Source organism: Anser brachyrhynchus (genome assembly GCF_964034855.1).
Source record: "Anser brachyrhynchus genome assembly, chromosome: 6".
NCBI lineage: Eukaryota > Metazoa > Chordata > Aves > Anseriformes > Anatidae > Anser > Anser brachyrhynchus.
This window is the reverse complement of record NC_137700.1, coordinates 43,999,187-44,020,686: the sequence shown is the minus strand read 5'-3', so window position 1 is coordinate 44,020,686 and position 21,500 is coordinate 43,999,187. Positions and strand designations below refer to the sequence as shown.

Below are 21,500 nucleotides of genomic sequence, written 5' to 3'. Positions count from 1 at the left end.
GAAATCAATACCAGTTAAAGAAAACTTGTGATTTCAAAATTATATTTAAAATTTTTAAAACCTGCATAAAGAAAGAAAAAATTCTTAAACATTTCCATTAGATGACCTCAACTGCCAACGTACCCCACAGTTCTCCAAACTGTAAAATGAGTTTTTTGCAATTTTCCCCATTAGGCTGCGTTTGACACCAGGGACCCTGTGCTGCTTGGCCATGGCCTGGCAAAACTACCCCAACCAACAAAAAAAAAAATCAAAGGAATAAAATACTCACATAAAAAGAGAGTAAATAAATGTAGACAAACAGCTGACTTGAAGAACATGCTGAACGCCTTGTTTTTTCAAATTCACAAATCATTTACAACTTGTTTATCCTACTGAAAAAAAAAAAACAGTGAAATCGGCATCTCCTTTCCTCTTAGCCAGAGCAACAGGACTGTAGACGTTAACATACTCAGCATTATTTAATTCAAGAATTATTGGTAATATTTGTGACCAGTTTGCTCACTGCTGGCATAGGTGCATTTGACTGGCTGTAGGCAAGCTTCACATTGAGCAGAAGCCAATTACCTCAGCTATAGAACGATTGCACTGTGTTCCCGTTGGCATCTGGAAGAAACTCTGAAAATTAACTTTGCTCTGGCATATCTTAATTAGAGCAGTCTCTCTCAGCTCACATGTACAAAAGGAGTTTACGGCAAGCGGAACAGGAGATGAAAGAGCAGTTCGCTCTCGTGAGAGAGCAACCGGTGCGGTTTCTGCAGAACCGAGGCAATTAACCAACAGGTAAAGCAAAAGCCCCCACCCTAGGGTCAGCACGCAGTCCTTCAGCCAGGACAGCTATGGGTGCGGAACCACAGTGAGAGCAGCTTGACAGATTTGGCCGTGAATTCATCTATAACTTCTCTTGGGCCGTTTATTCCAGGATACGTTTTTAAAATCAACGTTTATATTTTCATAAATAGGGTTATTAAATTTTCCCCAGGCTCGTTTATAAGCAGAGTTGCTTCCCCTCCTCCAGCACCAACCAAGGTAAGGCAGGGCTGCACTGAGGCCGCCCACCAGGCCGGCACCAGGCTGCCCCTCGGATGCTCCTTCTGAGGACGTTAACACTTCTGTGATGCTGTGACACGGGGCCGGTTCACGTCACACGAGGACGAGAACCTCTCGCTTCCAGCAGGCCCCGACATGCCGCGACTAAGTCAGCACATCGCTCCCTCACATCTCAGAAAGACACCGTCCAGGTAACCCTCGTGGTCAGCAGCTGTGCCAAGGGCAAGAAATGACTACTAGATAAGGTTAACATTCACTCAAAGTTGATGTAATTTGCATAAAAAATTAGCAGCAATGAACACATTAATTGGCAATCAGCACAAATGTTAGCCTATTTTAGACCTCTCACAGCCCAGGAGCCCTCCCTGCGGGCACATAAGCAAGATTGCTCAGGCACTAAGGTGGATTTTTCCCCCTCAGACACTCGGGAATGATTTGCTAACCAGAAAGGCAAGCACTGCTTAAACGTTATTGTGGAGGACCCAGTGCAAGGCACCACAGCAGTTCTGGGAACGCTCCACTGGGACGTGGCTGCAATCTGCAAGAAAAGAGGAAGGAAAACCACATTGGTCTTTATCATAATTCACAGACCAATATTTCTGCTTTTCCACATTACCCAGACGGGGAAACAAAAACTGTGGGTTTACCTGAGGTCAGACCGTAATCCAACAACTGTAATCTAACAATGTCTAATGAGAGGCTGGAGGTAGCTTGGGAGGCAGCTGGGAGGGAAAGGTGAAATCCCGCAGCTGCTGTTAAAATAAAAAATTCTCTTTGACCATCTCTTCCGATTAGTTCTGAAAATGCTGTTAAATTACTGCATTCCCTCTGAATTTGCCAGGGAAAAAACATCCAAGAGCTGTGTTCCTGAACTTGTAACAATCTTAATTGGTTAAATACTAATTATCTTCCAACTCTTCAGCATTTATCTGAGATATTGCAGCAATAAGAGTAATTAGCACACAATTGCTAGATTCTCTCTCAACAGTTCAGACTGGCAATAAGGTGTTGATAGTGAGAAACGATCATTTCAAATGTTAAAAAAAAAAATAGTTGCCAGAAGAGAACCAGAAGAGAAATTTTTATTTATTTATTTATTAATTCAAAGAGAAAGCACACAATAACACCTGGTGCGTGCTTGCTGCTTGCGGGGACAGTGAAGGTGCAGGAGCTCTTGGTGGCCTCTGGGGATGCAGCACGAGGACCACGCAGCCACAGAAAGCTTCAGTTCAACACGGGGACTCGCACGTAGCTCACCTCTGCCCCCAGGATGACCCAACACTTCTGATGGCAAAACCTTGGGCTCTCTAAAGCTGTATTTCTTGGGGAAGAACTCAGTCCTGATTGGAGCCAAAAAGTGGGCTCCAGGGGGAGCTAATCTGAACATTTCATGTTTTAAATGGACAGCAGTCATTTTCTTCAGCTTTGATTAAAAGAAATGGTTACACCTGTATCCCCATTTCCAGCAGAAAACAATTACTAAGTGGTTAAGGAGACTTTTGGAGCACCCTACAAAACTGGCAAGTCTCCCGGCTGAGAAAGGAGTCAGAATAGCTACAAAAATGCCTTGCCACGCACTTCTTTCCAATTAAAAACTTATCGTGAATCAAACTGGGGAAAGGACTCTCAAGGTTAGAAAGGACGCAGACATACCTGGGATGTGCTTTAAAGCATGGAAATTTATTTTTTGAAATTCTCTGGAGATACTGGTGGTAGGGCTGTTCAGAAAGATTCCTGCCTGTCTGCTCAATTTCTTCTTACTTCTTTAAGAAAAATAACTCCAAGAAAAAGGATTCTGAAAATCTCCTGATTCTTGCTTTGCTCCCTGGGGTACCCACAGCATGACAATGCTTTTTATACAGGAAGGGACACCACCCGCTGGGGCACCACAAGGGACTTCCTGATGTTCTGATAGCACAGTGTCTAATTGCTGATGTAACTATACACCAGGTTAATGAATTGGGAAGATTTTTGTATGACAGATCCCAAGTCACTCTTCTTTTCCCCCAAATATCCAAAGCATCATCCAGTACTGTCCCATTAGGTTCGCTCCATCCGTACTTTTACCATCTCCAGTAACCTACAGAACTCACACACCACTTTGGCCAAATAGGTTTGGAATAGAACTTTTTTATTAAAAAAAAAAAAAACTTACTGAGAAAAACAGCAATTCACCCATCCATCTTTTCTACAGATTTCTTCAAATACTCATTATTTTAAAAGAAAATCCTTTCATAAGGATGACTTATGACATACCCACTTTCTTCAGGTTCTCCCTTTATCCTCCAAACTGATTTCAAATTCTCCTCTCCTGACATTTTGTGCTATTAAGTAGTCATTTATTACCAATGTTGTTTCACACCTTCAAAATACGGAACAAAGTTTATCAATTATTGTGAGAATCCCTTTTGCTTTGTTCCTCAGAGGCATGTGTTAATTAAATCTAAGAATTGAAGAGATTGTGCCATATTTTCGTAACCTTTGTGTCTTCATATGCATAACAAGCACAATACTGATTTAAGTGGCCTTTTTTTTTCCTTCTTTAAGAAAGACAAAAGCAAATTCTATTAATCCTTAAGTATATTCACTTTCAGTAGTTTGAAGCATAGAGCATCTCAAAATGAATTTAAACCTCTCTGATCGTCATTCAATAGCTCAGTCAGTTTCAGCTTGTTCACAGCATTATTTCTTTGGGTTTGTTTCACTTTAAGGTTAGACAAAGCCAGATTTTGTAAGCGAGGGCTCTCAAGAACAGAATAGTAAATATAAATATAAATATATACGTAAATATAAAAATTTAAATATATACGCAATACAAAAGGCACAAGTAACTCCTGCAGGATGTCATCATCGAGGCAAAGGTAGAGCTGAGCTGTGAAACCTCTCACTGTTCTCCCTCCACCTGCTGGGGCAGGAGGATGCCTCCTCCCACACTGCAGCCCTTCAGCTCAGCCAGCGTTAAAACAGGATCAGACAATAAGTTAATCATTTTCCTTTCACTAAGGAGGTTTTATAATACATTTTCTTTGGTTTGAATAACTGAAACTGTCATTGCGGTAGGTCATCAGATATCCCATCCACGTCAGAAGTCTCCCTGTAACAGCCTCAAGCTCTATCCGTTAAAAAGTTAATCAGGCTGAAATGTCATGGAATTTAATAACTACCAAGGAAGAGTTTTTAAGTTCCAAATACCACTAATTATGTTATTTTCCAACAGGAAACAGGCTTTATGGTAATTGACCAAGTATTGTTTTCAGTAACGCTGGGCCATTTATTTTTGTTCATCCCAGTTTTGCTCTTTCCCCAGTTTGGGGACAGATCTAAACTGAAGCAGGCACCTGCAGTGAGTGTAACTGCACACCCACGTGGCTCAGACTCTGCGGTTACCAGCTTCCTTGCTCTCCCCAGTTCCCTTTTATTGAGAGACTTTATTTCCACACCCCAAGTGTCCTGCAGCTGGAGCCTCTAAACTCTTGACTTGACAGCTGAGACAGATGACTAAGGGCAGCCACTGACATTTGAAAGTATTTGTAATAAAGACATTTGAATAAAATCAAGGCACAAGCACAAAGACAGACAGGCTGCAGTGTCTTTAAGGCAGCAGTGCTTATAGAATTGTGTGCTATCACACAATAACAGGCACTAACGGTTTCTGGCATCTTCAGAAAAACACTTCTAAATAAATAAATAAATGTTTCACCGTGAACATACTTTTGATAGCAACCAGCTATTCACAGACAAGTGTGAATCCCATGTGGCTTTGTGAATTTTAAATGACTCTATCTGATGTTAGGAGCAGAGATAGAGCCAACACGAAGCATGTGCAGAGTGGGTACAAAATATACGGCGAGAGAAGAACACAAAATCTATATCACATTGATTGGAGTTTTGGTGTTAAACACATTATTCTACAATGCACAGCAACAAAGTTATTCCTTTCTGTTCTTAAAAGAAATAAAAACCTCAATGCAAAGCATGGCATTCAGCTTAATTGCATATGGGTAGAGCGTTAGAATGCTGACTGCAGAAAAATAATAAACAGTATCCCATATGGCTATCAGTGTTTCAATTTAGCAATAAATAAAAGGCAGAAGAGAAACTCCAAGGTAATAAACATTTTTCACCTGCGCCCTTAGCATTTTACCACTGCATTGCTATACGTTCTGGATTGTTTGATGTTCATTGACGTAAAGGCACAAGCCAACCTATTTTAATCTACTGGAAACATATGAAGGTTACTGGCTGGTCGGGGAGGTGGGCAGGAAACAGAAACGGGTGCTGTTGTGAACCCTGGCAGGCTGACAAGGCGCAGGCAGGCAGGACAAAACATTTGTGCACTGCCTGTGCGGCATCACCCCTGCTCCGCCAGCAGCTCACAGCCCCGCTGCACCCAGACACGCCACATGCAGCTTGCTTCCTTAGGCTGAGCGTTAATGAGACGACGGCGTGACATGTAGCTGGATGTCCATCAGACACTTCACCAGGCGTGCTGGTGCTTGCAGGGAGCCAGTTTGACAGCAGAACGTTATCCCGTGAGAGTTATAAAGTCCCAGAAGCGATTGAGAGCAGCACAGGGAAACGCCCCAGGACAGCCTCCAGCCTCAGTACCAAGGGCAGGTATTTCCTAGGAGTACTTTTCTCTGTTACTTTCTGCCCAGCTTTAAATGCAGGTCTCCAACAACATCCCCCAAGGCTCTATTTTGCAAAAGTTCAGCTTTTGCCTAAACCTTCCTTCTCTCCACCCCATTAAACATAGTTATATCCCTTTCACTCTAAATCTTCTTCACAGGGATTTTACCTCCTCCACCTTGTGTCTGTCACTAAGATTCAAATTTCATGTGAACAGTCAGGAGGAATATCTATGAAGCGAGGAAAGTCAGAGTGTCATGCAATTAGATTTACACAAATCTAATGTAGCAGTAATTAAGGATTTATTATATGCCTTTATAGGGAATAATAAGATCAGATTATGTGATTCTTAACAGCATTTAATCAGTATCTGAGTATTAGTCAATTAACACAACGATCTGAAGGAATTTGCTACAATACAAACAGCGACTTAGTTCCAGATTTGAGAATGGCAAGGTTCACCCCAGACTTACTGCAGGGTCCTGGGGGAGCTCTAACCCCAAGCTTGCACTTCCCAAATCCCCCTTAAGGTGAATTACTCACCCTTCTGCCTCATCAGCGTTTGTCTGTGGACAAGCTCTTCCTCGAGGAGCCAGCCCTGAGAGGCTGGGGGAGACGGGGGTGCAGCCTGCTGCGGTCCCTGGAGAGCTCAGGAAGCTCGTGCTACGGATCGCCATTAATAGGAGTGCAACGCCAGTGTTTCTTGGTCAGTAATCTTCTGGGATTCAGGTGTTTTGTTTAGGAATCAAGTTGCACAGCCCCCCTCCCCTTAGCACTTAATTGTGTCCTTGTCAATTAGTCACACAGCCGGGGCTGTGGTCGGGGTGAGGGCTGACCACCGGGGCCTGTGTCGCGCACGGCAGGTGCTGAAGGGGCTGGGGCAGCGTCGGGCTCCACCGTGGGTAACAGAGGAACGGTGTCAAGATGAATTTTCCTTTGATTATGGAGAGGAAAGGGGTGAGGCACCATGTTTATTAGATAGAGATTGATTTGTAGTCAAGCTCAGATTCCTTCATTACTTCCCATGAGAGACTTCATGGCAATGAGCTCTGCCTGCGGCCCCGCTGCTAACAAGCTCTCCGGCTCGGGGGGGGCACCCGGGGGCCTGCTGTGGCTCAAGGCCTGAGCCGGACCTGTGCCCAGTGCCGGGGCAGAGCGAGCCCATCACACAGTCAGCACACGCGCGTATGCACTGAGCACACGTCTCCCCCTCGCCTTCCTGCCGCGGGTGGCCTATATCCGCTTTGTGAGTGGCCACTGCAGAAGAAACACCGCCTGAAGCGAGACACGGCCTGCAGGATTTAGTCCTTAGTCTGTGTAACAGCACGCAGCTCTTGCTTCTTGTCTTCAGACCGCTCAGCTTAACTGCAGCTCCTTCCCACACGCTGGAGCAAAACATGAAGGAAAGCCTTTGCAAACACCCCCACCCCAACCAGGAAAGGGGAATCAGCCCCTGTGAGTTTGTCAGGAATGAGCTCCGTTGGATCAGCCCAGTTTTCCCCCATGACAGCTGTGCAGACGGGCAGGGGGCAGGCTGCGGCTCACAACTTGTGCTGGCTGCACAGGGACCCCCTCAGAGCCCGCCGGCCCTCGTGGGCTCGCTGTCCCAGTTTATGGCTCTCTATGAAGGCCGCTCTATTTTCACCATACCGATTCCCTGTTTATACTTCTTTTATTTTTCTAAACTTTGTCTCCTTTTAGTTCTGTACCTGCACTGCTGCCTACCAGCTTCCTAAGCAGCATGGTAACAGCAGCATGCCCTGCACTCCCTCCACAGCATGAACCAGCTATAAACAAGGGCCGGCAGCACCGTAGGGGTGGATATCTTCTCCCACATTGCTCATCCCTCAGCTCACAACTCCACCTTTCCCCTCTTGCCGTCAGTTTTGGTTTCAAGTGACAGTGCTCCAGTCCCAGGCGGGTGCAGGGGCTTTGCAGGGACACGTGTGGTATGCCAGCAGCATCTAAATACCTCCTGTGTCAGCAACCAGTTACGAGACTTGTCAGCTTGTTTGTTTTAGAGCAGTGGAAATTGCTTTCACCGTGTTTGACCACAAAGAGAGAGAAAAGGCCAACGTATCCACGTGAATCTGTTCTGCAAACTGCTACCAATGAGGATAATTCACCTCTCACGTGTCCCACTAGCAAATCTTAATTCTCCTGTGATGTTTGCTAGTTTTTTTTCTCCTCCTTTCCTAAACTTTTTGTATTTTCTCTTTGCTGTGTCCACGTACATCAAGTGAGAATTTAAATCGTCCCATGTTTGTATTGTGCCAAAGCCTGAACTTTCTGTGGAGAGAGTTCTGTGCTTCAGAGAGCAGAAAAAGGCCTCGAAAACCCCTGCCTGGCCATCAGCACAGGACTCGCGTTTGGCCTTGAATTCCCACCAAGAGCTGGAAAGCACAAGGATGAATTCAGACATCCTCCTAGCTTGGAGCAAAGCCAGCCAGGAGCAAAGGAGAAGAGAAAGGAAATTTCCTCACCTGTTCCTATCAGCTGTGACAAAAGAAAGATCACTGTTCAATACACACCTCCAAGGGTGTGCCTCGATCCTGCCAACAGCTTCGTTCCTTTTCATTTAAAAAGAAAAGAAGAAAACAGCAAAGGTGAGACCAGGGGAGCTGGTCTAGGTGAATCTGTATTTATCCAACCACTCCAAGCACTGCTTCAGCTGAGGGGGTTGCCACAGCTGGGCAACCCTGGGTCCTCTCAGCTCCATTTCTTTTCTTTCAGCATCAACATATCATGGAAGACGAGTGCATCTGAGTGCATCTGAGGTACCTCAGAGCAACACAGGGAGAATATTTCTTGATGTCTTAGGGGCTGCCAACATTTTCAAGAGGTTTTCTATACTTTAAATGCACCTAGCATTACAGGATTATTTATTTATTTTAACTGGGAATACCAGCTCTAGAGACACCAACAAAGAGAGCTCTACAACTTATTCGACAGTCAGTGAGAAAGCTCCCCCTGTGTGCTGGCTGAAGATCGCTGTGCTTTCACCCACTGCTGTGGGGGAACACATCCGACACAACTCCAAATGCCAGGTAAGGCCCCTTCCTTCTCACAGCTGCCAGCAATAACTTTTCACTCCTAAACAATTTACAGAGTTGCTTAACTTTGGCAGGAAGCAGTGTTGCAGCCATGCTTCCATGGAAATCCACGCTGATACAGTTATTTCTCTGAAGGAAATTATCGCTCTTCTCCTTTGGAGTTTATCAGATATTATCCTAAGCACAAAAGGAATTCTTAACGAATGGATTATCAACATTCTGAGAAACTTCATGAAATAATTGGCAAAACAAATGAAACAATCTGTTAGCAAAGAATGAAAGGATTTGGAGAAAAAAAAAAAAAAGGATAAGTTTGTTATTTCCTGTAATAAACTCATTAACTTACATTCAAATTAGCTACAACACTGGGAATCTCAGCAAGTGTTGATTGCCAAAATTCCCAGGGCTGTTGCTAATTGATCAAAAAGGCTGAAAAGCTTTCTTTTTTATAGATATGGAATTGCTGAATTAGAGCAAATAAACAAGCCATTGTGGATTATAAACACATGTATATATACACACACGTTTTGACACGCTTCTGGGACTGACAAATAATTAAAGTGGCTTCCCAATGCGTATGCAACACAAACCCTGCTAATATTAAAGGTGGGTGCCTCTAGAGCACTTCTCTCACAGGTCAGGTCATTGCCATCACGATGCCAATGGCCAATATTCTCCAGCCATACCTCTGCCTCGCAGGACTTTCCCCAGCTTCTTGGCTTCTGGTATTTCTTGTTTCTCCCCTGGATTTTCCAGATGATGACGGGAGCCACCAGCAGCAAGTTCATAACAAGGACTGGGAATTTAGAGAAAGCGATGGACAACTGGCACCTGCGAAGAGAGCATCGAGGGAAACCGAGGAGCCCAGCCAGATGTGCACCAAGCCTCGTGGCTGGGGGACACAGCAGCCTTGTGCTGAAGGTGTCCCACCACATTTGCATTTTATTTACATTATGCTGTAAATTAAAAAAAATGTTTGTACACGGTTATTATTCCCTTTACACAGTGTCTGCCAGGAGACTATAAATCCAACATTTATCTGGCAAAAGTGCTGTAAATGGAAATTAACAAAATCCTCAATCTTCATAATCAGGGCAACTTCATGCCCAGGAATCCCAGGTGGCTTTTTAAGAGGAAAGGGTGAATCTTTATGTTTGCAGAGAGCAAGTAGTAGGAGTATCACTGCTCTAAAAACATTTAAACTGCAGACAAGCATTTCTTGAGATACTTTTAGGCTCAGATTTACCATAAATTTCAAGGTCAACAAGTCTTATTATTCCTTCTGTGCCCTATTATGTCTGCTAAGCTGGAACCTGCAAAAGTGCAGAAGCACAGGCACCAAAGCCAAGGGACTCAGCAGCTCTCTTCCAGGGTCCAAATTGCTGTAAAACTGCATGCACCAAGCTAACACAGGCTCTGATATTTTTATAGACTGAGGTAGACAGAAGAACACCTAAAAATCAAAACCAAAAAGCAATCTCCTTTGGCCTTTCTGCACGGGCTGGGGTTGGTGCTGTGCATAGGAGGGTGCTGGGTGCAGGAAGCTCTCTCTTCGTGTCTGACTGGGGTGTGAACGAAGCCAAAGGAATAGCACAGCATCAGCACAGAAAAGAGCAGCAGCAGGTCTGTGTTGAAATTAACTGGAAATGTTTTCCTCCATCATTATTTCCTGTTTTTCCTCTATCATTTCTCCTGTTGATGGGTGAGGGAGGAGGTTGTGCTGTGATGGGTACAGCACCCTCCCGATCAGGGTTCCACTTCTGCGGGATGACCCAGCGCAGCGTGAACGCGGCGATGGTACAAAATTGATTTAGAGAGCACTTTCAGTTCTACTGAAGAAAAACAGTGTATAATGCTGAAAACTGCTCCTTGAGGCTGGTGCCTGTGGTGAGAGGGGGGTAGCTGGCACTGAGCTCTCCCAATAACCTTCTCCCCGTGCTCCCTCCTCGTAATGCCAGCAGACCGCTCCTTCACCCCACTGTGGGAACTCCTGATAAGAACAACAGGGACCTGAGAGGTGCTGAAAACTCTCCTTGCCGCTCTTCACCTCTGTTTTCGCTCCAACACAGTCACCAAGACCACGCGGCGTGCCCTGATGGCCCAGCACAGCGGTGAAGCCACAGGCTGAGGACGGCCACAGCAGGGTGACCACCAGCGTCCCCCAGCACTCAGGGACCCGAGGACACCAACAGTCTCCTGAGTACCTGCACCAAGGACCTTTTTCTGCCCAAGCAGCTTTCCCATAACCGTGGTGTTTATTCAGGATGCCGTTTCGCGGAGGGGCTGCTGAGATGCCACCAGCCTTGTGCTACAGACTGCACGGTGTGGAAATATTACCTGATGGAGTGAGGGAGAAGGTCCTGGGCTGCCGAGTGGAGACTCAGAGACCCTCAGACAATTATAAGCAGCCAAAAGAGATCTTTGTTTACTAAGAAGGAGACATTTAAACGCAAGTCTAAAATTTCAGTGAATTTTTGGCTGTTGCTTCTTCGCTCTTTTGCATATTTTTCATGTATATTTTATGAACTTCATTAGGATTTCAGGGAGATTTTCTCCAGTCTGAAGTGAAATATTCCATGCTTGGTTTTATGTAGTGGTATGAAAACTTAAGAATGAAGACCATGGTTTTATGTTTAAAAACTGCATTTTTTAATGGAACTTTTCTTAGATGTGGCACGTTTACTCTCGTGGATTTTTTTTTTTAATTATTTTTCATTCTGAGATGTTTTAATGCCTTCTTTAACATGCAGTGGTATCCGTATGATGTGTCATTTTTTTCTCCATAAAAATGCATGATGCTGCAAGGAGGATGTACTTATTAATTACAACTTTTATTGGAAGAGTGGATACTTTTAAAAATGTTTTCTTCAGTCATATGAATATTTTCATGAAAAATCTTTGAAAGTATCTTGGAATGTTTCATCACTATTTTAGTGCATTAAATGCAAAGGCAGCATTTTCAGCTGGAGGGGGAGGGGGGGGAATTATCACAGGTTCAAGGAATTGCCTTACAAATGGATGTCCTAACATCCAGCTCGGACAAGGAGGCTATCCATCCCATGACGTATAAAAAAACAGTGAGATGACAACAAGCTGGCATTAAGTCAGTGTGTATAACTACTTCTGTTCCTGCCTGATCAACTGCAATTTGGTGTTTAATATTCTAGATCACGAAAAGTCTCTGAGGAGGGAGGAGAGATCCAACACACTGGCTCGCTAACCCCTCATTAGCCCACCAAAAAATCAAAGTCCAGATCCATCTGTGATCCCTTAACAATCATTTCACAATAACACAGTAACAGGAGTTTAGAAGCACATGTTTTCTCTGAACCTACACGGTAGCTGGGCAGGTATCTGTAATAGGTGGGGAAAGGAAAATGATGGCCAGGGATTCCCTTCCCACTGCAGGAGCAGCTGTGCAGGCAGAGGTTTCGCTGGCCATCAACAGCAGGTCTCTTAGAAAAGGGTGAGCGACTGTATCTGACCCGCTACGGCCATGGCCAACAGCACTGTTAAATTTTATGGGAATTCTTTTCACCAGAAGGAAGATGCCTAGATACTACAAAGTCTCTTTGAAAGCTGTCCTGATAAAACACAATGAAGCACCTCACTCGGTTGCAAGTGTGCTTTATACAGTCAGATGCTGCACTGTCAAAGCCATTAAAATGATGGCCTCAAGAATGGCATTGATCCCACTGTAGACAATTTAATTTTAACATGGTCTGTTGTTACACTGCTCGAACTTTCTTTCCCTACAAAGGTTCTGGTTCCAGCAGACCTGTGCTCTCCTGAGGCACCTGCGACTGGGGAGTTTGGGTTGGCTTGGTCCGACCCAGCCAGGCAGCTCTGAGCACGGGGGAGATGGGTCACAGCAGACTGGCAGACAGCACGATGCTGAGTTTTGAAAGGCAGAAGACAGGGACATATTTCCAGCTGTTGGTGGAGAACCTCCCTGTTCTCTCCAAGGCAGCGCTTCTGACGGCTTCCCACCCTTACTCCTACATCCTGGAGCACAAGGAGAGGACGCAGCAGAGGGGGGCAGCCAGAAAGGAGAGGAGACAAAGAGCTGCAGCACTGCCGGACTGCAAATGTTCGCCCACAATCACCAATGCAGCGCTCAGTGAACTTGTTGTTTTAAACAGTTTCTTGCCAGTTAATACGCACCACAAATCACCTCACGTGGACGCAGGCTGCTCCACAGCGCATCGACTAAGCACAGCGCGAACCGCACCACCAGTGACAAGGCTATATATAGATTCAGTGCCTAGTATAATGAAGCTTCCAATTCTGCTGGAGCCTCTAAAACCTATTAATTCTAATTTCCATAATGTGTTAGCATATTGGGACTGTGCTTCCAACAGGAGAAAGAGAAGCGCAATCCAGTTTGACCGTGCACATATCTGTAACACTGCACAAGCCACCATCACCGGCACGGTGAAGGTCTGGCAAGGGACAGTCTTCCTAAGCTGTGATGTGATGCAGATATGACTCCTTTACTTAAACACTCAAATTTGCATAATTTGCTTGATGTTGCAGCCTTTTCTTGGTTTATATATTAAAACAACCTTGTCTATTTAATAAACCCCAATGTAGTGTCAATGCCCGTGAATTCCATTGAATTAGACCATTTTTTTCCCAGACTAATAAGTACCAGTAGCAGTCCAATTTTTATTACATACTTAAGTTTAGATTTTAAATTTTAAACAACTGAACACTGAATTGAATTTTGCATCTAGCAGAGATGCAAATCCCATAACTGGTAGTTTTGAGTCTGCAGAGGTTTGACTATATTGCTTTAAAGAACCAAAAGACAATTATTGGCAAAAAGTCATTTTAGCTTTAGTGTTCCATGGTTGCAAAGGGCTCTGTTATAAAAGAGACTAGGATGTGTTTATTATTTGTCTCTTACCTTGATGTCAAGCCTACTGAAATTCTCTACAGCCACACATTTTATGACATAATGTTTAATATCTAACACAGACACGAAACAACATAATTTAAAGAGATGGTATGATACATCACTGTTTCTTCTTCCATTAATACAGCAAGGTTTGCTCACAATATAAACCATTTTAATCAGAGGACAATAAAAATAAAGTTATTGCTCTGATGCCCTGGAACACCTCTGAATTGCAGTAAATTACAGTAAAAATAGATTTGGAGAAGTAGTGGAGTAGCAGTCCTGGGGAGGAGACATTCTCAAACAAAAGCAGCTTACCTTTCCCTGGGACTTAGAGTCATAGAATCACAGAATCACATTGGAAAAGACCTTCAAGGTCACCAAGTCCAACTGTCAACCCAACCTACCGAATTCCATCACCAAACCATGCTCCTAGGCACCACGTCCACACATCCCTTAAACACCCCCAGGGACGGGGACTCCACCGCCTCCCTGGGCAGCCTGTCTCAGTGCTTGACTGCCCTCTCCAAGAAGAAATTCTTCCTAACACCCAACCTGGACCTCCCCTGCACAACTTGAGGCCATTTCCTCATGTTCTATTGCTTGTCACCTGAGAAAACAGACTGACACTCTTCTCATGGCAACCTCCTTCCAGGCAGTTGGAGAGAGCAATGAGGTCTCCCCTCAGCCTCCTTTGCTCCAGACTAAACAACCCCAGTTCCCTCGGCTGCTCCCCGTATGTTTTGTGTTCAAGTCCCTCCACCAGCTTTGTTGCTCTTCTCTGCGCAAGCTCGAGCAACTCAATAGCCTTCTTGTAGCGAGGGGCCCAAAACTGAGCCCAGTATTCGAGGCACAGTCTCACCAGTGACGTGTACAAGGTAACAATCATTCCCCACACTGTTTCTGATACTCTTTCCTTTGGAGCTATGTGAAAATGGACCAAAGACAGGCCAGGTAAGGCCAATGGAAGGGATCTGCGTCTTCAGTATGGCACAATATATGACACTACTGCCTTTTGAATTTACTTCAATAAAAGTTGGCTGCCAAAAATCTCCCCCCAAGACACAAAATTCTCCAACCACATAGCTCACAGTACGGTGTACATAGCAAGTGTACACGGCTCGTACACTACAACAACATTATCTTCTCTCAATAAAGAACTTCTGCCTGCAGCATCACTGGCAAATTTTAACAATTGCTTCAACAGGAAAAATAAATAAATAAATACATATTTTTTTACAATGGCAGTAGAAATTTTCAAGTGACTGCATGCAGGAAGTCCGAACACTGAGCTGGTGCAAGTGACTGCAGCTTTATAACGCCCCATGGTGCTGCCGAGCCGAGCAGCAGCCTTGGGAGCAGGGTGGCACCCGCCTGCACCTGCTCATCTCCATTAGGAATTAAGAGTGTGCATCCTGAGCAAGAACAGGTCATTTAGAAGGAAAATAAGTTATGTTGCCGTCTGACAAAATTCCTGCTACATTTGAGTAATAGGTGACTTACTGTTAACCTCTCCTTTTTTTTTTTTCCTGACAAATGGAGATGGATTCATATCAACGAATGAAGACACTGTTGAAGTGTTAAAGGAAAACTCACAATCCAAGTCTGAGTGAAAAAAAAAAATGTTACTGAGGCCCATTTCTAGCTCCAAACCCACTCAGAGCTGTTCCCAAGACAGAGCACACGGTCTGCCTGGTAGAAGTGCTCGCTTTGTGAGGGTGGACAATGAAAGACAGACTCAGGGTAAACTGAAATATATTTTCAAGTGGTGTTTTGCCTCCTGCACTCTTGTTAGAGACATCCTATGACTCTATTTGATATCACTCTGCCTGTTTTGCTGTGCTGTTAAGCAATAATGAAAGAGGGAAGCTTCCAGGCAGAATTTCCTGTACCTACAGACAAAATCAATGAAGCACAAACAAACCCAACACCGCAACATCCACAGTGGGAATGGAAAAATCCAGATTTGCAGACCTCTTCCACTGCTTTACCCGGGTGAGTATGAGATTGGGTTAATTTCCATGCAGTAGCCATATACAGGCAATGTGTTTATAAATGCTTAATAATGGAGATGGTGAAATTCACGGCAACCTCAACACCTTTACACAGAAACCATTTCCTTACAGCCCTGAAAATTCGCTTTTAAAGCCCACAGAAATGTGCAGAAGAGTGACTTTTTCAAGTACCCATTGGATTACATTTTGAAGGCATTCAAGAAAGTTCCCTGTAGTAAAACAGGTTGTGCGGGACATGCTAATATTGGAGGTGAAGTGAAAGGCTAGCACCGAACGTGAAATATTCTGACGTGGCTGAAAATAAATGCTTTGCAGTAAGTATAGTTTTCACTCCAATTGTATTTCAGGGGTACTTTGATTAACGTGTTACTGAGTAGGGTAACCTGCCCGTGCTCACAGACACAAACTGAGAGCTTTGCCCTTTGTGAGAAACCGAGGTCTCCGCTTGCAGCATCAGAGACCACGTGTGGGAACCTCTGAGCAAGAGGTCTCTGCTCCTCCATGGCCCACCCCCTGCCTGCATCCCGCACCCACGGAGCACCATGTTCCCAGCTGCCCTGTTCCCCCCCCTGCCAAACTCCTGCCCGGTCTCCTCTTCCCCACGGCCCCCCATCCTACCAGAGGCGCTCATCCGTATTCAGAGGGTGGCAGAACCGACAGCCCTTGCAGTTTCTTGCAGTGGTGTCTCACAACATCATCCAGAAACCTGCAGGCAACTCAATTTTTCCTACAGAAAAGTAGTTTTGAGTTTATTGCAGGAGGTAAGTTAGCTGTCAGTCTTCACCTCAGCTAGTGAAAGCCTGCCAAGGTGGGAGCGTGCCCAGCCCCAGCTTTGCTGGAAGCTCACAAGGACACACAGGACAGGTCTTATTAAAAACACAAAAACTTGGTCCCTGGGTTTTCAAGAGTGACTCCTCACCTTGGCTGCCCGTGGTGCTGAGACACTTAACAAGATTTTTCACAGGATCTCCAAGCTGTTTCTAGTTGGGTTGCTGGGAACAAAAGCACCAGGGGATCAGCTGCTCCCCTGGAAAGCAGGGCTCTGGCACCCCCTGCACCAAGTCTCTGTAAATACTCCGCACAGCCCACAGAATAAAACACCGGGAAAGAAAAATGCAAAATAAAATGCACTAAGTTACATCCAAACAGCCGGGGAGCTCAGCCAAAAAAGTCTGCTGGGAAAGGAAATTGTATTTTTCTGCAGCCACTCTTGTAGCCGAAGTCAGTTTAGGGGAACACTGAGCCTTTCCACGCGGCTTCTCCTGGGGAAGCTTGAAGGCATTAGAGTGCAGAAGTGATGGGTGATTAAAGGCAAGCGACTGTGAAGCCGTGCTCTGCTTCTCTCCCGTCACAGCCTTCAGCCCGCCAGGCTCGAGGGAAGCGCTGCAGACGCTCTCGGTGCGCGCTCACAGCCAGAACCAGACCCTGCAGTGCCTTTGAACAGGGTCTGTTCTTGGGAAACTGGCAACCAAATCAGAGCCGCACAGCTCATCTGCCGCATTTCCAGCTCCTGCTCTGTACAGCAGAGGTGCTCTCCAGAGCTTTTCAGCAACGTGGAGAACGTCTTGTGCGATGTACCACGAGAGAGCCTCAGCACGGCGAGCGCTGCCGGGGGAAGAGCCCCTCTGCTGGGGTCACTCCTGGGCAGCCCACGCAGTCCCACCCAGAAGTCACAGAAAATCTTACCTCATTTGTTAAACGGCAACTTCAATGCTTTTGAAGGTGTTCACTACAAAATTACTTACAAAGCTGGTCTGCAGGACCTGAGGTACTGCTCAGCGGTCAGGGAAGTCAGCGGAAGGAGCTCTCCCTGGAAAAATCTGGCCTCAGGTTTGCAAGCCCTTCAAAACGCACCTTCAGCTGTGGATGCTGGCTATCTAGCCACAGGATTTTGCTTTTGCTTGTTCATTTATTTATTTCTCCCCAGTCTTGTATCAGCTCTGGTGAAAACAAGCTATTTAAAGCTTCAGTGCCTTCCTGAAAAATCTTCTGTGAAAGCTTAGAGATGTTTAAATAATGTTAGGTATATATGAACAGAAAATGCATGCTCCCTCCTGTGCCACTAAGAAATTAACATGGTTATTTTACACAAGCATTTAATATTTCCCTCCCATGAAAAAATAAAAAGATTAATTTTTTAATTTTCTTAGTATATTTTACAGGAGAATTTAGTGTGTTCACAAGCCTTAAAATCCATCTATCACTTTAACACCAGATTAAATCCCATACAGCCCATTACCACCACATTGGAGGAAAGCATTGTGCGGGCTGCCGTGGCACAAACTGGGGCTGTATTACCACTGATAACGTTGTCTTAGAAATCTCTAAATGAAGGCACGTAATGATGGGAGCACACTGCTATAAGCACTCCGTTACAAAAACATCTTGTAATGCTGTGGGCAGTGGTATCAAATTAAAATACACACTAAATCCTATTATCTGGCAGTTTATTTAGCAATTTGCAGCTTGCAAACACAGCATGCTTGTAATTCATTAGGATGAACGTTGAAGAAGAAAAAAAGAAAAAAACTCTTACTTTGTAATTGTACTTTAAAGGCAAAAACACAAATCCCTCACAGCAAATAAAGCACTTCTACGCCTCTCCCAGATGGAGTTTCTTAAGCCTGGGGAAAACTTTAATTCAGGTAAAAAATTTACAAAGGACTTGGAAATCATCACTTGTGATGCTATCTGCTCTGCAAATAGCTTTATAACAACCTACTGAGAGAGCAAGCAGTAGTTTTGCCCAAGCCAGATATTCACAAGAAATCCGAGACCTTGGCATATCTGCCAGATACTTTATTTGCCTGTTGGTTGAAACTGAAATGGAGGCGAAAGGGCAGGATCTGGTGAGGAGAAGACACCCCTGCTTATGGGGAGGAGAGGCTACTTATTCCCGGCCCTGTTTCTATACTGCTTTCTCTCTGGTGAAAACATTGGATTTTACAACGTCTGAATAAATTAGAGGAGAGTCCAAAAAGTCCTTCCTTCCCTCCTTCCTTCCTTCCTTCCCTCCACCCGTCCATCCGTTCTGTTTTGCTGAATCACCTGCTGCTGCCCTGGGTCTCTCAGTGGTTCCCCCGGGCGATTCTCCCTTGCAGGTTCCAGCAGAGCCCAGCGCCACCGCCTCGGTCCCACACGTCTTTTCCCCGAGACCAGACCGAGAGCTGTCTGCACAGCCCCAGCCCAGCTGGATTGCTGCTCTCCTGGTACAGAAACGTGCGTGTACAATAACTTAAGTACTCCCCTCCAGTTAATAAAAAATGAATGCTAGGTTATCCAAAGAGATTGCCTTTACCTCGTCCACATTACTCTGCTGTAAATTGCACTGATCTATTCCTACAGAAAAGACGCTCTGAAAGCGTGATGCTCTGCGTGAATTCAGTGACCCATTGCCTGCTTCAATTATATGACGCTCGCTGCACTGAAAGTCATGAATAAACATGTCTCAGCATTTTTGGTCCTGTCCTGCCCGAGCAGGGTTAACATTTCGCATCATTTTGTTTCAGAGCTTATATTAAATACATTTTGAAGTGGAGCTGCAGCAGAATGAAGCACGGTGTAAGTCACTTAGCCACAGTGCTTTGCTTTCAATTTACATTGAAGCTTCTTGACCCCAAGTTTATTGCGGCAGCAAATAAGACCGTAAAATTGGAATAAGTGTCTGTCTGGTCCATGATTTGGCAAATACTACAGTTCACCAACTGCCCAAATTGAATGTAGGTATTTTGGCAAATCACTGTCTAACAGCTGTTCTGCCCAGTGTTACGAAGCCTCGATATAGATATACATTAAAAACACTTCAGTTTATTTCTGCAGTAATTAGAGCACCAGGACTCATTTTGGATTTCGCAAAACTCTGCTGAAGCCGCACGCAGAGCTGCAGACAATTCAATAACAGTCTCATATCCTATTCACCATTGCCTTTGAAAACCGCACATTTTCCCTTTCATTAGTTAAGGTCAAGGAACTCCAGGATGCTAAAAGAGCCTACCAATAAGAGACAGACGAAAAGCACCGTTACCAGGGCACGTTTTAGCTGAGAAGCACTTCCTCGGGTTCCTCCTGCCACGTTTGGCCGGGTCCGGACATCACCTCCATCACCTGCAGAAAGACCAGCGCCTGCATCACAGCGAAGACACAGCTTCCCCCCTGACAAATACCTTCAGCACTGCTCCTCCTGCCCTGCACACCTCAAAGGGCCGGGGCACGGCCGCGCTCCCCTGCCAGCCGCAGTGACCACGTGCATCGGTCCCCATCCATGCATCCTCCGCACCGGGAAGCCAAGCGTCCTGTGGGGCACTGAGGAACCTGCTCTCCCACCCTTGTCCTGCTGCCGCTGCCCACGGGACACGTTCCCCATGAAAGGCCAGCAATGCTTTACTGCCGGATCAGTTTTATCACACAGAAATGGCTCACGGTCAAAAAACAGACCACAGAAATTTTTATTGCTGCTTCATGCTACAGGCAGTCATTGGAAAACAAGAAATTGCTAGGACAAGAAAATCATATTCTGCAGCATATTAAGAACGTTTTAATAGTCCCTTGATAATATCCTTGTAGCTTATGATTATAGAGTGGCCCTACCAGGAAAGCTGTATCGAGCTCTGACTGCCTTGTTCAGGGTGTGAGAGGAGACACACGCAGTCGCACCCAACACACGGTGCTGAGCCTCGCAGAGCACGAAGCGCACCGAGCAGGCAGGTCGCTTTGCACCTTTCTTCCCGAGGGCTCCTGCTTCTCCTGAGTCAAGAATGTGCCAGAAAAATTCAAATCCATCGTTTTTCCAATGTAATTTCAGTCCTTTCGTAACTCCTTGTTTGAAGTACCAGTGTCAAACTCTCATTTTAGCGTTCCCATACTAGCCTGAGCCTGCCAGCTTCTTCCCCCTCAGATGCACCTTGTAATTTTCTGATCTGATCAATCATCTTTTTGAAAGACAAACTAGATTAATGCAGGGATTAATGGTGAATATATCTAGAGTCTCAGGGTCTAGATCTTTACACAGCTTTGCAGAACCTTCAGATGCAAAGAGACTTGCAGTTTTATATGCCGATTTTTTTGTATGAAAGTCTTTTTGGACACAGAAAAAGGAATTTTCATGGGGGGAAAAAAGAAAAAAAAAGAAACCAAGTGCATGATCCCATTTATCAAGCCTCCAGCAAATGAGAATCCCCCCCCCAAAAAAAAAAATGAAGAAGCTAGAACCTCTGGTGTTTTGTTTCTTCCTTTGGAGATTCAGAGCAGCACTATACAGCACGCTCAGAGCCCAGCACAGGCTCTAGCTCTCCCACGCCCAACAACACATACTTCTGCAATTCCAGTTTTTCCTCACTTTCCTTCTGAACAAAGGAAGGCCTTTCAAGAACGTGTAATCTATGGTCCCATAATTACACACTGGGGAAGCAGAGGTCAGTTTTCTCAAGTATTTTTACACAATAAACAAAAAGTGTAAGAAAAATGCTTCCTTCTTTGCTAATTGTAAATTGATGTAAAGAACCACACACCCACACGCACAATACACATCGGTGAGACCAGAACACACCATAAAGATACTGTTTGACAGCCTTCGCTGTACAAGAAGCAAGATTGGATCCATAAGTAGAAATCCTGTAAATTCCCATAAATTATGCTGCATCAAACTAAACAAAGCTGTCAGGAGCTGAGGTGACTTGCCCTAAGCCAGCCCTCAGTACCCTGACCTTTGTGGGGTGTTCCACAGCTAGTGAGGCTTGTCAAGCCAGAAAAAGGGATCTGGATAATAATTTCCCATTAAATTTAATGCAGACTTGCTCCAGCAGGCAGCTGTAGGAGTCCCACCAGCAGTGCCGTCGCCATGCCCAGAGGAGCAGA

At 45.0% G+C, this 21,500-nt stretch overlaps 2 long non-coding RNA genes across 18 annotated transcripts in view; one reads left to right on the top strand and one right to left on the bottom strand.

The window, feature by feature from the left end:
• Nucleotides 1-21,500, bottom strand: part of LOC308197355 — a 71,238-nt gene that overhangs the window by 30,801 nt on the left and 18,937 nt on the right. For 12 of the 17 annotated variants that reach the window (XR_013952856.1, XR_013952857.1, XR_013952858.1 and 9 more), the window contains exons 1-2: nt 8,163-8,253; nt 6,223-7,064 (exon numbers count right to left, since the gene is read on the bottom strand). The exons of 1 other annotated variant lie outside the window; for it this stretch is intronic. This is a non-coding gene — a long non-coding RNA (uncharacterized lncRNA). Of the gene's footprint in view, nt 1-271; nt 375-6,222; nt 7,065-8,162; nt 8,254-21,500 lie in introns of those variants that run through there. 4 more of the 17 variants (XR_013952860.1, XR_013952861.1, XR_013952862.1 and 1 more) reach the window with 2 other exon arrangements.
• Nucleotides 6,315-9,768, top strand: LOC308197357. Its single transcript, XR_013952873.1, has 3 exons — nt 6,315-6,385; nt 7,381-8,726; nt 9,489-9,768. It is a non-coding gene; the product is annotated as an uncharacterized lncRNA (long non-coding RNA).